Genomic DNA, 12,510 nt, shown 5'->3' with positions numbered 1-12,510 from the left:
AGGTGGACAAGACAGGAAGGGTCTCCATGATCCAGGTGGTGACACTGTCTGGGGGAAGAGAGAGTACAAATGAGCAAAAGACACTGTACAGGATAGATGTCCTGGGAGAGTGAGGAGGGGTGAGCTTGGTGGGATGGAGATGGGAGCATTAGAGGGGTTGTCAGGGGAGCGACAGAATCTGATTTGTTTATGAGGCCCAAGTGCTGCATAGAAACTGAAGGAGGAGGAGGTTTGGATGTAGTTGTGGACTCGGTAGGAACTGTGGAGGATACAAATGTTAGACAATGAGTCTGGTTAATAGGTGGAGCAGGTGGGATAGAGAAGAAAATTCAGATAACCAATGGCGTGGAGGAAGGAGGGATTGAAGGTAGGGGCTGGGAAAAAGAGGGACTGAGGCTGGGCTGTTGGGAACAGTGTGGGTCGTGGGTGAGTCAATCAATTGAAACAATGTGATGGCGCCATCTAATTGAGGTTGGATTATTTCATGCTCACATTTTCAAGAGATATGATCAGCTCTGAGAAATGGGACTACTCGTTAGGAATTCTAGTAATGCACATCTCTAGTTTACTCTCGTCTTATATTTGATGAAAACTTCACCTGTGCCTGTTCAATTTCAGCATGTTTTTAGACGGAAAGTACATGAAGGATGAACTTAGTCCCTTTGTTCTCAACGCTGCCCTCATATTAGAAACTTTCCAGTTATTAAAAGCCAGAAAATGACACTTTCTACCAGATTACTTAATCTGAACCTCATCAGTGGGATTCTGTAATGGGTTAAATGCTTCTAGAGGGTTACTTTATGCAAAAAGGATTGATAATGCCTACTTGGCTTCCCTTCTCATTTACTTGAGGAAGAAAATTGGCCAACAAGACAGGACAGGTTGAAGATGCCAAGACTTGGCTCCAGATGGTACCTCAGGCCTCAGAGCAGGGGGTCTGCTCTCCCACCAGGCAAGGCCAAGGCACATGGTCCACACATCTTGATACCAGTCATCCCCTGTGGGCACTGGAAGGCTGTGTTGGGAAGCAGGTGTTAGGATCGTGTCATGTCCTAGGCAGGCAGAGTCTAGTAGGAGAAATCAAGAAAACTCTCTTAGAAACCAAAGAGAGATGGACGCAACTAAAGGAAGACAACCCCTCAGCACAGTGATTAGGAGGACTTGGGCAATGCTTTACCCTAGAATAAAGAGAAAATAGTGGATGGACGGGTGTGGCTCCTTCCTGGGCACTGGGCAGTTTCCTTGTTGGGCAGGGTTGGCCCTGGGCCAGATCTGATAAGGGCTGTACTGAGACAGAAGTTTGCTTCAGCGTCCAGAACTGGTGCCACTCTCAAGGCCTGCTTCTTGGGAATACAATGGGCATGTTCCCAGCCCATTTCCTGGGCAGGCAGGAGTGCCCCCAGACCGGTCTGCACAGGGCTGGGGCCAGGGCACAGAGCTGCCTCCAGATTCCCAGTCAGACTGAGGACAGCAGGCCTGCCTCCAGGGGCACTGATGGGCATGTGTCTTGTCTGGTGCCTGGATGGGCAGGACTGCTCCTGTACTGTGGCTAAGAGGGCCTGGAACTGGATCATGGGCTGCTTCAGGCTTCACAGCCAAGGACACGGTTGTCAGGGCTGCTAACTGAGGCATGAGCAGGAGTGACTCCTGCTGGGTCTCTGGCCAAGTGGTGCAGGTGGCAGGAAGAAGGCAAAAAAGTGATTTGCCATGTCCCCAGGGGCATGGTGTTGTTCTGGGCCTGTTGCCAGGACCCCCTGAGCACGGGCCTGCCTTCTCAGACACCACTCCTCAGCGTTGGGTTCCGTGCGCATTTAAGAGTCTCCTACTGGGGTCCAGAAGCTCCCAAAAAGGCACTTTTGTCAATGGATGGCTGCCAAATCATGGTTGCTGAGTGGGGACATGAGTGGAGGGCCTCCTATTCCATCATCTTGCTGAGGTCACTCGCCTGTCAAGGAATATTCTAAAATTTTAGGTAACTTATTTATTATTTTGTTCTCTTATGGTTAGTAATTTTTGTGTTCAATCTAAGATGTCTTTGTCTATTCCAAGGACATGAAGATGTTACTATATTTTTTCCTAGAACTTTTATGATTTTAGCTTTTATATTTATGACTATTATTCAAATCAAATTGAATTTTACATATGGATGAGGCAGTGGTCAGTGTTCGCTATTTCCATACCACAGGCTTGTGATCCATTAACAAAAAACCAGTTAATCATTTCAACAGAAAAAATTTGATAAAAATTCAAAACTTGTTTATGATTTTGAAACAATCTCTCAGGAAACTGGAATCAAAGGGAAGTCCTATTACCTGATGGAAGACAGGAAAATAAATAAATCAACTAAAATAATCATTCTAAGTCATTTTTCATTAGAATTTCTCCATTCAAAATGGAGATAAAAGAAATGTCATGTGTCAAAATAGCGATGTCTTAGAATTGCTGAGAGCAGCACCCTTGGTCCTGCAGAGGAGGTTCTAGATTGCGAGCTGCCCCACACGCAGGGAAGCCCTTGTCTGTCACAGTTTTCAAAAGAAATGCTCATGAGGAACAGTCCTCCAGGCTCTGTAATGTGTCACATATTTACAGATTCTCATAGAAAAGATGTTCTTAAATTCAAATGCTAAAAAATGTCTTCTTACAACGGTTTATCCTGGATGTCTGTCTCAATCCAAGAACAATACTTCACAAACCAAATTGGAAATAGGAAACATTTAAATAAAAAGTAATAACACGATATACATCCACTTCTCTGGGTAATGTAAACAGGGTCAACTAATCAGAAGAGAAAATGATGATAAGTATCATAATTGTGTCCTTTGTTCAGTATTTCTATCCTTAACTTTTATTTAAGAGAGTATGCACACTGGGTGTTCGATTTATGTTTGCAGATTTCCTTGTAAATTATTATAATACTAACAAATAATTGTTCCTGTTAGTATCTCCAGCAGGTGATGTGTGAGCTTGGTCCTGAAGGAAGGGGACAGCGGTGGGACAGGAGGACCAGAAGTGCTCAAAGAGAATGAGGCACTGGGGTTCTGGGTTAAGTATCCTCTTAGCAAAGGAGCCCCACATGTGCTTTTGTACAGGCTCCAGGGGAGAGGTAAGGCCGGAACGGGGAAAAATGATAGCCACACACACGCAGAGACTTTGAACGTGACACTCAACAGCTTTACATAATCTTGATGGGGAGAGAAACTGTGGGAAAGTTTTAAGCAGGGAGGTGCCTTTATCAGATACATGTGTTTCCAATATCGCTCTAATTACAGAGTAAAGAATGGAATACAGTGGCCAAACTGTGGGACAAGGCCACACTGAGAGACTCTGCAAGTCCAGGGGAGCAGGGCTGGGCTCCTGCACAAGGCTCCTGGAATGGCACAGAGCCGTGTGCAGTTGAGGGGAGGCTGTAGACCGAGCACAGAGAATCTCAGTGTCCATGTCCTGAGGGAGGTGAGGAGCTCTCAGCCAGCACGAGCAGGCTCTAGATGCCCAGACGAATTCTGTGAGTCTGTGCACTGCGTGTATCTCCTGCTGGGATCTAGTCCCCATGTTAATAGGAATTTCCCCCTGTTATGTCACTATAATATCTACAGAGCCCAGAAACTGTGGCACAATGGGCAAAGTCAGCACATATTTGTTGGAAGAATATTTGAATTCTCCTGAATTGCACACCTTGGTGAAAGCAGATCTGAGGCAAAGATAATGATTTCTGCTTTCTGGATATTTTGACTCTGGAGTTCTGAGTCGAATTAAGAGGAAATGTTAAGTAATAACGGTGATCTTATTGTCTATAGAACAGAAGAGATACATGCACTTGACCCTGGGGATATGGACTGCATTCCATAGATTTATGCAAAGGAAGAGGAGAAGGATGCAATGGGCCTGCAGGGACTGAGTAAAGAAACCATGGGGAGCAGGTGGATGAGGGAAGAAACTGTGAGCACAGGTGACAAGCTCCAGGAGCAAATAAACTGCAGAGTGTTTGTGAGCTGGATGGATGTCTAATAACATTTCACGTAAGAACATGTAAGATAGACATTTGTCAACAAGATGCTAAATATAGAGCTCCTGATCCAGCACAAGACCAATGACATTCGAATATTCAACTTTGTAACCCCGAAACCTACAAAGGACCTTAGTGGGAAAACGTGTGAAGAAAGAATGATGGGTTGGTAAGCTCTGTGTCCATAGATGAGACGGTTCTGAACAGGGAGAGATGGATGAAGGAAGCCAACAAATGAGGGTCTAAGACTTTCTCTGCCAGGTTGGACTTTATTCTAACACAAGATGGCGTGAGGGGAGCTGCACAGCTCAAATATTAGGATTCATTGTGCTTCTTTGATTTCTCATTAGCACAGCAAATAGACTACCTAAAAATTGGAGTTTAAGATGCAAATAAGGTTATATGAGTTTATTTGTAATTCATTGCTTTAATGGACAAGTGATGGAATGCGGAAAATGGATGTGCTCTCTAAACCACATAAAAATGAAGGGATATGCTGTTTGCAACATCTTCTCTGGGAGTGGAAACACCTTCACTTCCCATTTCTGTACATGTTTCACCTTCCATTTTGCACTCCCCAATGAGTGAGATAGAAGAGTCATCACCTCCAGCGTATGTGAATGCCATCACCAAATGATCATACGATGGATGTGTGAATAGAGGCAGCGATCTCTATTCACACATCCAAAAAACAGCTGGGCTCTCAGGGCTTTGGGCCATGGTGAAGGGTGTTTCCTGTGACCAGGAGGGGACACTGCAGGACTGCCCTGTAGTCCCTATGCAGCTGATCAGTGAGGACCATTCACTCAAAGGAGTCTGGGCACAAGAGCTGGGCCCTGTGCTCCCTGATGGGGACTCAGCAGCTGGGTCCTCTCAGTCCTGGCAGAGTCCCCTGAGCAGAGACCTTTGTCACAGCAGGTACTTCCTCCCAGGGCTCTCCCAAGAGGTGAAGCCAATCTCCATCCTCCTCAGTGTGTGGTGTGAGCTGAACTCCAGCACCAGGGCTCAGGGAGGGGCTGGGCAGTCACCTACTGGAAACCCATTTGCATGGGCAGCCCCTCCTTTGGCAGAGGGTGGAGAAGAAAAGGAGGCCTGGGGCAGCCCAGCCCCACTGTAGGGACCAGGGGGCTGTGTGCACCATGGTCTGGACTCCTCTCTTCCTTGCGTGTCTCTCTCACTTCACAGGTGGGGACAGGCCTCAGAGACTCAAAGCAGCCCACAGTCTGTGTCAGCCTCTCTCACTCGGAATCTGAAGCAGCTCAACACTGGTCTCTTCCCCAGCACCCACAGGTGTCTGCAGCTTCCCTCTCCCAGCCCGTGTCCTCCCTCTCCGTTCCCTCTAAACCTCTGTGAGACTCACCTGCACCATGAGCAGGGGCTTCACTCTTGGTACCTTCTGGATGTGTTGGTACCGGCAGAAGCCAAGGAGTCCTCCCAGCTGTTGTCTTACATTCCACTCACATTCAGACAAACACCAGGGCTCTGGGGGTCCCCAGGCAATTCCATGGATCCAATGATGCATCAGCCAATGCTAGGGTTTTGCTCATCTCTGCACTCCAGGTTAGGCTCCCTAGGACACATCATGGCAACACAAAGGCTGTCACAGTGCTTCCCACTCATGTGGAGTGAGACAAAATCCTCAACATTGCTCTGCTCTGCTCACAGTAGAAGCCTGGTGGTTTCCTGCTCCTCTGCCAACACTGGGTGGGCTCTCAGGTCTGCACAGACAGAGCCTCACAGACATTCCTCAGTCCTGGGCCAGAGACTCTCAGGACATGGCCATGTCCAGGGCAGCAGAGACACTGGCCCCATACACCCATCATGTGGGTGACCATAGTTCACTTCCCAGCTCCAATAAAGACTGAATCTTTGCGTGCTCACCTGTGTAAAGGAACTCAGGATCGTCTACGCAATGGATTGTGGGAAGATTAAAGAAATCACTACATGAACTTGCCACACTGTGTGGTCCAGACCAGCTGCTCTGATCTTTGTCATCACTCACACAGCCTATTCCAGGCACAGACGCTCCAGGAATGTTCTCTTCCTATTCTTTCCCTGACCCCTGCTCCTCCCCTTTCCCCCATTCTCAACACTGACCCATTAAGGAAGGACATTTAAAGAGAACTTGTTTTTCATTTGGGGAGATCTGAATTGAAAACCTGAGGCTTCCAAATATGAGACATGCATCATGGGCATGCTTCTGAATTTCTCTTTGTGTCAAAGACATTTTCTGTAACCAAGGAGGTGAAGGACATATATACTGAAAACTGTAAGACATCATTGAAAGAAACTGAAGAAGACATAAAGCAACGCGAAAGATCCTCTGTGCTCACGAACTGGGAGAATAAACGTAGTTAAAATGTCTATATTTTAAGCAATCTACAGATGTAATGCAATCCCAACCAGAATCCAAATGACGGGGCCGGCCCGGGGGCTCAGAGATTAAGTGCGCACATTCCACTTTGGCTGCACAGGGTTCACTGCTTCGGATCCCGGGGTGAGGACATGGCACCGCTTAGCAAGCCATGCTGCATCCCACATATAAAGTAGAGGAAGATGGGCACAGATAGTAGCTCAGGGATCGGCTTCCCCAACAAAAAGAGGAGGATTGGCAGCAGTTAGCTCAGGGCTAATCTTCCTCAAAACAAAAATAAATAAATAAATGAAAGAATCCAAATGACATTTTTCACAGAAATAGAACAAACAATCATAGAATTTATATAGGACAACAAAAGACCCCCTTGAAAAGCCAAAGCAATTATGAGAAAAAAATGCAAAGCTGGAGGCATCACATACCCTGAAATTTAAATATACTATCAGATAAAGTAATCTAAACACTTTGATACTGGCAGGAAAATGAACACATAGATCAATGGAACAGAATCGATAGCCCAGAAATAAAACCACAAGTCCATAGACAGCAAATATTTGACAAAGTTTCAAGGGGATTCAGTAGAGAAAGAAAGGCTCTTCAATAAGTGTTGTTGGGCAAACAGGGCAGCTACATGCCAAAGAATGAAATTAGGCCATTATCTCGCACCATGCACAAAGATTAACTCATACTGGATTTAAGGCTTGAATCCAAGACCCGAAACGATAAACTCCTAGAAGAAAACACAGCAAGTATGCTTTTTGACTTCCATCTTAGGGTTATCTTTTTGAACACAATGTCTTCTCAGTCAAAGGAAACAAATATATAATATAAACAAATGGGATTATATCAAACCAAAAAGCTCCTTCAAAGCAAAGAAAACCATCAAGAAACAAAAAGATAATCTACAAACTGGGAAAAATTATTTGCGAATCATGTATCTGATAAGGGGTACATTTCCAAAATATATAAAGAACTCATACAAGTCAACAACAACAAAATAAACATGCAGACCAAAAAATGGATGGAGGATATGAACAGACAGTTTTTGAAAGAAGATATACAGATGGCCAACAGGATCATGAAAAGATGTTTGACAAACCTAATTTTTGGGAAAATACAAATGGAAACTAAAATGAGATATAACTTCACACTCGTCAGAATGGCTATTATTAAAAAGACCAGATGTATGTCTTGGAGAGGATGTGGAGAAGAAGTAACCCTCGTACACTGCTAGTGGGAAAGCAAACTGAGGCAGTCACCAGGGAAAACACTCTGGAGATATCTCAAAGAGTTAAAATAGAAATACTTTATGATTCAGCTATGCCACTTCTGAGTGTCTATCCAAACCCATGAAAACATGAATTCAAAAGATATATGCACTCTTATGTTCATAGACGCATTATTCACAATAGGAAGCATTTGCATGCAATGTAAGCGGTCATCAGTGGAAGAATGGATAAGGAAGATGGGGTATATATGTACACAGTGGACTACTACCCAGTCATGAAAAATGACAGAGTTGTGCCATTTGTGACATAATGTATGGAGACTGAGGGTATTACGCTAAGCTAAAGAAATGAGACAGCGAAAGGCAAATACTGTACGAATTCACTCATATGTGGAAGATAAACAGACACACATATGGATAATCAGAGGAGATTCACAGTTACCAGAGGGGAAAGGGGCAGGGGGAGGGTGAAAGGGGTAAAGAGGCTCTTGTGTATGGTCACAGACGGAAGCTAGACATTTGGTGGTGAACTTGATGCAGTCTGTACAGAAGCTGAAATATAATAAGCTACACCTGAAATTTAAGCAATGTCATAGATCAATGTGACCTCAATAAAATATTATTTTAAATTTACATAGTGTGATTTGTTACATTTTTCTGTATTGATTGATAATGTCTGTGTCCTCTCTAAGAAAACTTTGACTATTCCAATGACATTGAGACGTTATTTTACAATTTTTCTAGAATCTTTATGATATTAGCTTTGATATTTATGAATAACTTGAATCAAATGAAGTCTCATATTTGGGATGAGGCTATGGTCAATGTTCATTATTCCACACTATAACTCTGTGATCCATTAAAGGAAGAACCATGATTATCCCAAGGGAAAAAAATTTGATGCATAATTCAACACCTCTTTGTGATTTTAAAACAATTTCTCAGGAAATTGGGAATAAAATGGAAGTTTCTTACCCTGTGATTAGACAGCAAACAAGCAAAATCAAAACTAAATTTTCATGCTAAGTCATTGTGAAAGGTTCCATATTAGAAGTGCTCCATTACGAAAGGGATAAAGAAACACGATGCGTTCAGGGAAGTAGCATTGTGGAAACTGTTACAAGTTTAGTGTCCTTGGTGCTGCAAGGGACACACAGATTACAGAGTTAGACCACACGCAGGGAAGACGAAGCCCACCACAGCTTTCAAATTAAATAATCATGAAGAACAGTTCTCCAGGCTCTCATTTCACAGAGCGTCATCATTAAGGACACTCTGAATTCAAATGCTACCAAATCTCCACATCTTTCCAGTTATCCTGGATGTCTGGCTCAATCTAAGGATGATAGTTTTCTCAAAGTTGGGAAGATTCAATGTTTGAAGAAACAGTAATCGCCTAATACACAACCACTGCTCTGAGGAGTGTAAATAGGTTCAATTAATAAGGAAAAATAATGACAGAAGGAATCATACTTGTATTCTTTGTTCAGTATTTCTATCCTTGAATTTTAGTTAAAAAATATGCACACAGGTGGTTAAAGTTCTAGGTTTGGAAATTTGTTTGTAAATAATTATAGTAAAAACAAATTGTCGCTCCACTCAGTGTGGTCAAAATTCATCCAGCAGGTGATATGTGAGCCTGTTCTCAAGGAAGAGGGACAAGAGAGTGACAGGAGGACAAGAAAGACCCCCAGAGGAGGCAACACTGTGGTCCAGGGTTAAGTGTCCCCTTTGCAAAAGAGACCGGCTTGTGCTTTTGTAGAGGCTGCAGAAGGGGGAGGTGAGGCAAGAGGCAGGGGAAGAAAAGATGGCCATGTCGAGAGAGACCTTGGATGTGGCACCTAATATTTTTACTTCATCTTGATAAGAAGGGAATCCATGGAAGATTTTTAAGCAGGGAGGTGCCTTTATCAGACATATGGGTTTGCAATATCCCTCTGAATACAGTGTAAAGAATGAAATATAGTGGACAAGATGGTGGATAAGACCACACTGAGGGGCTCTGCGTGGCCGGGTGAGCAGGGATGGGCACCTGCACTCAGGGACCTGGATTGGGCAGGGAGGGGTGAGGACCAGGGGGAGGCTGTGGACACAACATCCAGGACTTCAGTGTCCATGTGCCGGGGGAGGTGAGGGGTTCTTGGCAATCAAGAGTGGGCTCCAGATTCCCAGGGTGTTATCAGCCACGTGATGACATTCTTCTGTGACTCTGTTCACTGTGTGTTTCCCACACCAGGATCCAAGCTACAAGCGAATAGAATTTTTCCCCTGTTCTGTCACTCTGTATCTACAGTGGCCAGAAAACTTCCTGGAATGGAAGATAGACACAACACATGCTTGTTGAATGAATATCTGAAATCTTCTGAATGGGAAACCTGGAAGAGGTGCAGTTCTGAAGCTAAGATAATGATTTCTGCTTTTTGGACATTTTGAGGTTGAGATCTGAGCCTATTTGAGAGAAGATGCTGAGTAATAACCTTGATCTTACTGTCTGTAGAACAGGAGAGACAGTGCTTGAGCCCTGGGGAAGGCGACCAGTGAGACTGACTGGATTCCATGGGCTCCTGCAGAGAAAGTGGAGGGTGAGGAGCCTGCAGGTGCTGAATAAAGAGCCCTCAGGGAGCAGGTGGATGGGGGAGCAAATGCTGAGCACAGGAGACAAGCTTTGTGAGCAAACAAACTGAAGACTATGGGCGAGCTGGGTGACTGTCAGATAACATTTCACTGAACAACATGTAAGACAGCCATTGCCAACAAGACACTAAATATAGAACTCATGGTCCAGCACAAGATCAGTGGCATTCTACTATTCAACTTTTTGACCCCAAATCCTACAAAGCACCCTAGTGGGAAGAGGTGTGAAGAAAGAATGCTGGAGTTGGTAAGCTCTGTGTCCATAGAAGAGATGATTCTGAACAGGGAGAGATGGATGACGGAAGCCAACAAATGAGGGTCTAAGACTTTCTCTCCCGGGTTGGACTTTATTCTAACACAAGATGGCACGGTGGGAGCTGCACAGCTCGAATACTAGGAAGCACTGTGCTTCTTTGACTTGTCACTTAGCTCAACAAGTAAATTGGCTAAAAAATTGGGGACTGAAGCACCAAGAAATGCATGTGAGAGTCCTTGGAATCATTGCTCTATTAGACAAGAGATGGAACACTGAAAATGTATATTCCAAAGCACGTGCAAATAAAGGGCTATGATATTTGCAACATATTCTCCGGGGGCACGAACAACTCAAATTGCCATTTCTGTACATTTTTGAATCTTCCACAGACAGAGACTCCTTCTGGGAACAAGATAACCACAGTAATCACACACAGTATATTGGAATCCCATGTTCCAGGAATCAGACCATGGATGTGTGAACAGAGGCAGTGACCTGTTGACCTGCAGAACCAGATGGGCTCTCAGGGTTTTGAACCATGGTGAGGGGTGTGACCTGTGATCAGCAGGGGGCACTGTGGGACTGCCCTGTGGTCCCTACACAGCTGCTTTGTGAGGACCATTCACTCAAAGGAGTCTGGGGCTGGGGGCTGGGCCCTCTGCTCACTGATGGGGACTCAGCAGCTGTCTCCTCTCTGGCCTGGCAGAGTCCCCAGAGCAGGGACCTTTGTTTTGTCTCAGCAGGTGCTTCCTCCCAGGGCTCTCCCAAGGGGTGAAGCCGACCTCCATCCTCCTCAGTGTGTGGTGTGGGCTGAGCTCCAGCACCAGGGCTCAGGGAGGGTCTGGGCAGTCACTGGATGGAAACTCATTTGCATGAACAGCCCCTCCTGTGGCAGAGGGTAGAAAAGAAAATGAGGCCTGGGGCAGCCCAGCCCACTGTGAGGACCAGGGGCTGAGTGCACCATGGCCTGGACTCCTCTCATCCTCATGCTCCTGTCTCACTGCACAGGTAGGGACAGGCCTCAGGGACCCAGAGCAGCGGACACTCTGTGTCAGCCTCTCTGGCTCAGAATCTGAATCAGCTCAACTCTGGCCCCTGCTCCTGCACCCACATGTGTCTGTGTTTGTAGGTTCCCTCTCCCAGCCTGTGCTGACCCAGCCACCCTCCCTCTCTGCATCTCCTGGAACATCAGCCAGACTCACCTGCGCCCTGAGCAGTGATGTCAGTGTTAGCAGCTCTCTCATATTCTGGTACCAGCAGAAGCCAGGGAGCCCTCCGGGGTATCTTCTGAGTTTCTACTCAGACTCAGTTAAGCACCAGGGCTCCGGGGTCCCCAGCCACTTCTCTGGATCCAAAGACACCTCGTCCAATGCAGGGCTTCTGCTCATCTCTGGGCTCGAGGCTGAGGACGAGGCTGACTATTACTGTGCTACAGCTGATAGCAGTGGGATCAGCTCTGGTTACTCACAGTGTCTCAGACAACAAGGAAGTGAGACAAAAACCCTGCGCCCATAGTCCTTGACTCAGAGCCCCCTTTCAGTGAGAAGCTCCTGTGGAGGCCTCTGGACAGGAGACTCCTCTGCAGCCAGATTAATCCATGAACAGAGGAAGGAGAAAGTGCAGGATGTGCCTGTTACCTGAGCCAGCACAGGGCATCCCAGTATCACACAGACGATGAGGTCCCAGAGCCCAAGGGCACGTCCCACAGGGTCTGCAGGGAATGAGCAGGAGTAAGCGCTGCTTCTGCTGAGAACAGGCTAAGTGCTGAGCAGCGTAACCACATCCATCCACACGTCAACGTCCGCATCTTGTTTCATAGGCTGTGAGCCTGCGTTACTCCTGATGTATCTACAGCTAATGTACTAATACTCACCCTGGTCACAGTCACATTTTCCTCTCTCTGAACCAGCCCACACACCAATTTGGTCACAACTTCTACAGACCTTCACGGACAGCATCCGTCACGCGCATCCCTCCTGAGCTCTCCTCTTCCCCTGCTTCCCTGGGTAGTTCAG

At 45.9% G+C, this 12,510-nt stretch overlaps 1 protein-coding gene across 2 annotated transcripts in view; it reads left to right on the top strand.

Annotated features, from left to right (window-relative positions):
• The window catches only part of LOC100060608 (immunoglobulin lambda variable 1-40), a 765,973-nt gene that overhangs the window by 1,476 nt on the left and 751,987 nt on the right, over positions 1 to 12,510 (top strand). The gene's annotated exons all lie outside the window — the stretch shown is intronic.

The sequence above is a fragment of the Equus caballus genome, chromosome 8 (genome assembly GCF_041296265.1).
Source record: "Equus caballus isolate H_3958 breed thoroughbred chromosome 8, TB-T2T, whole genome shotgun sequence".
NCBI classification, from domain to species: domain Eukaryota; kingdom Metazoa; phylum Chordata; class Mammalia; order Perissodactyla; family Equidae; genus Equus; species Equus caballus.
Note: the sequence above shows the minus strand (reverse complement) of the source record. Positions and strands in the feature narration are given on the sequence as shown.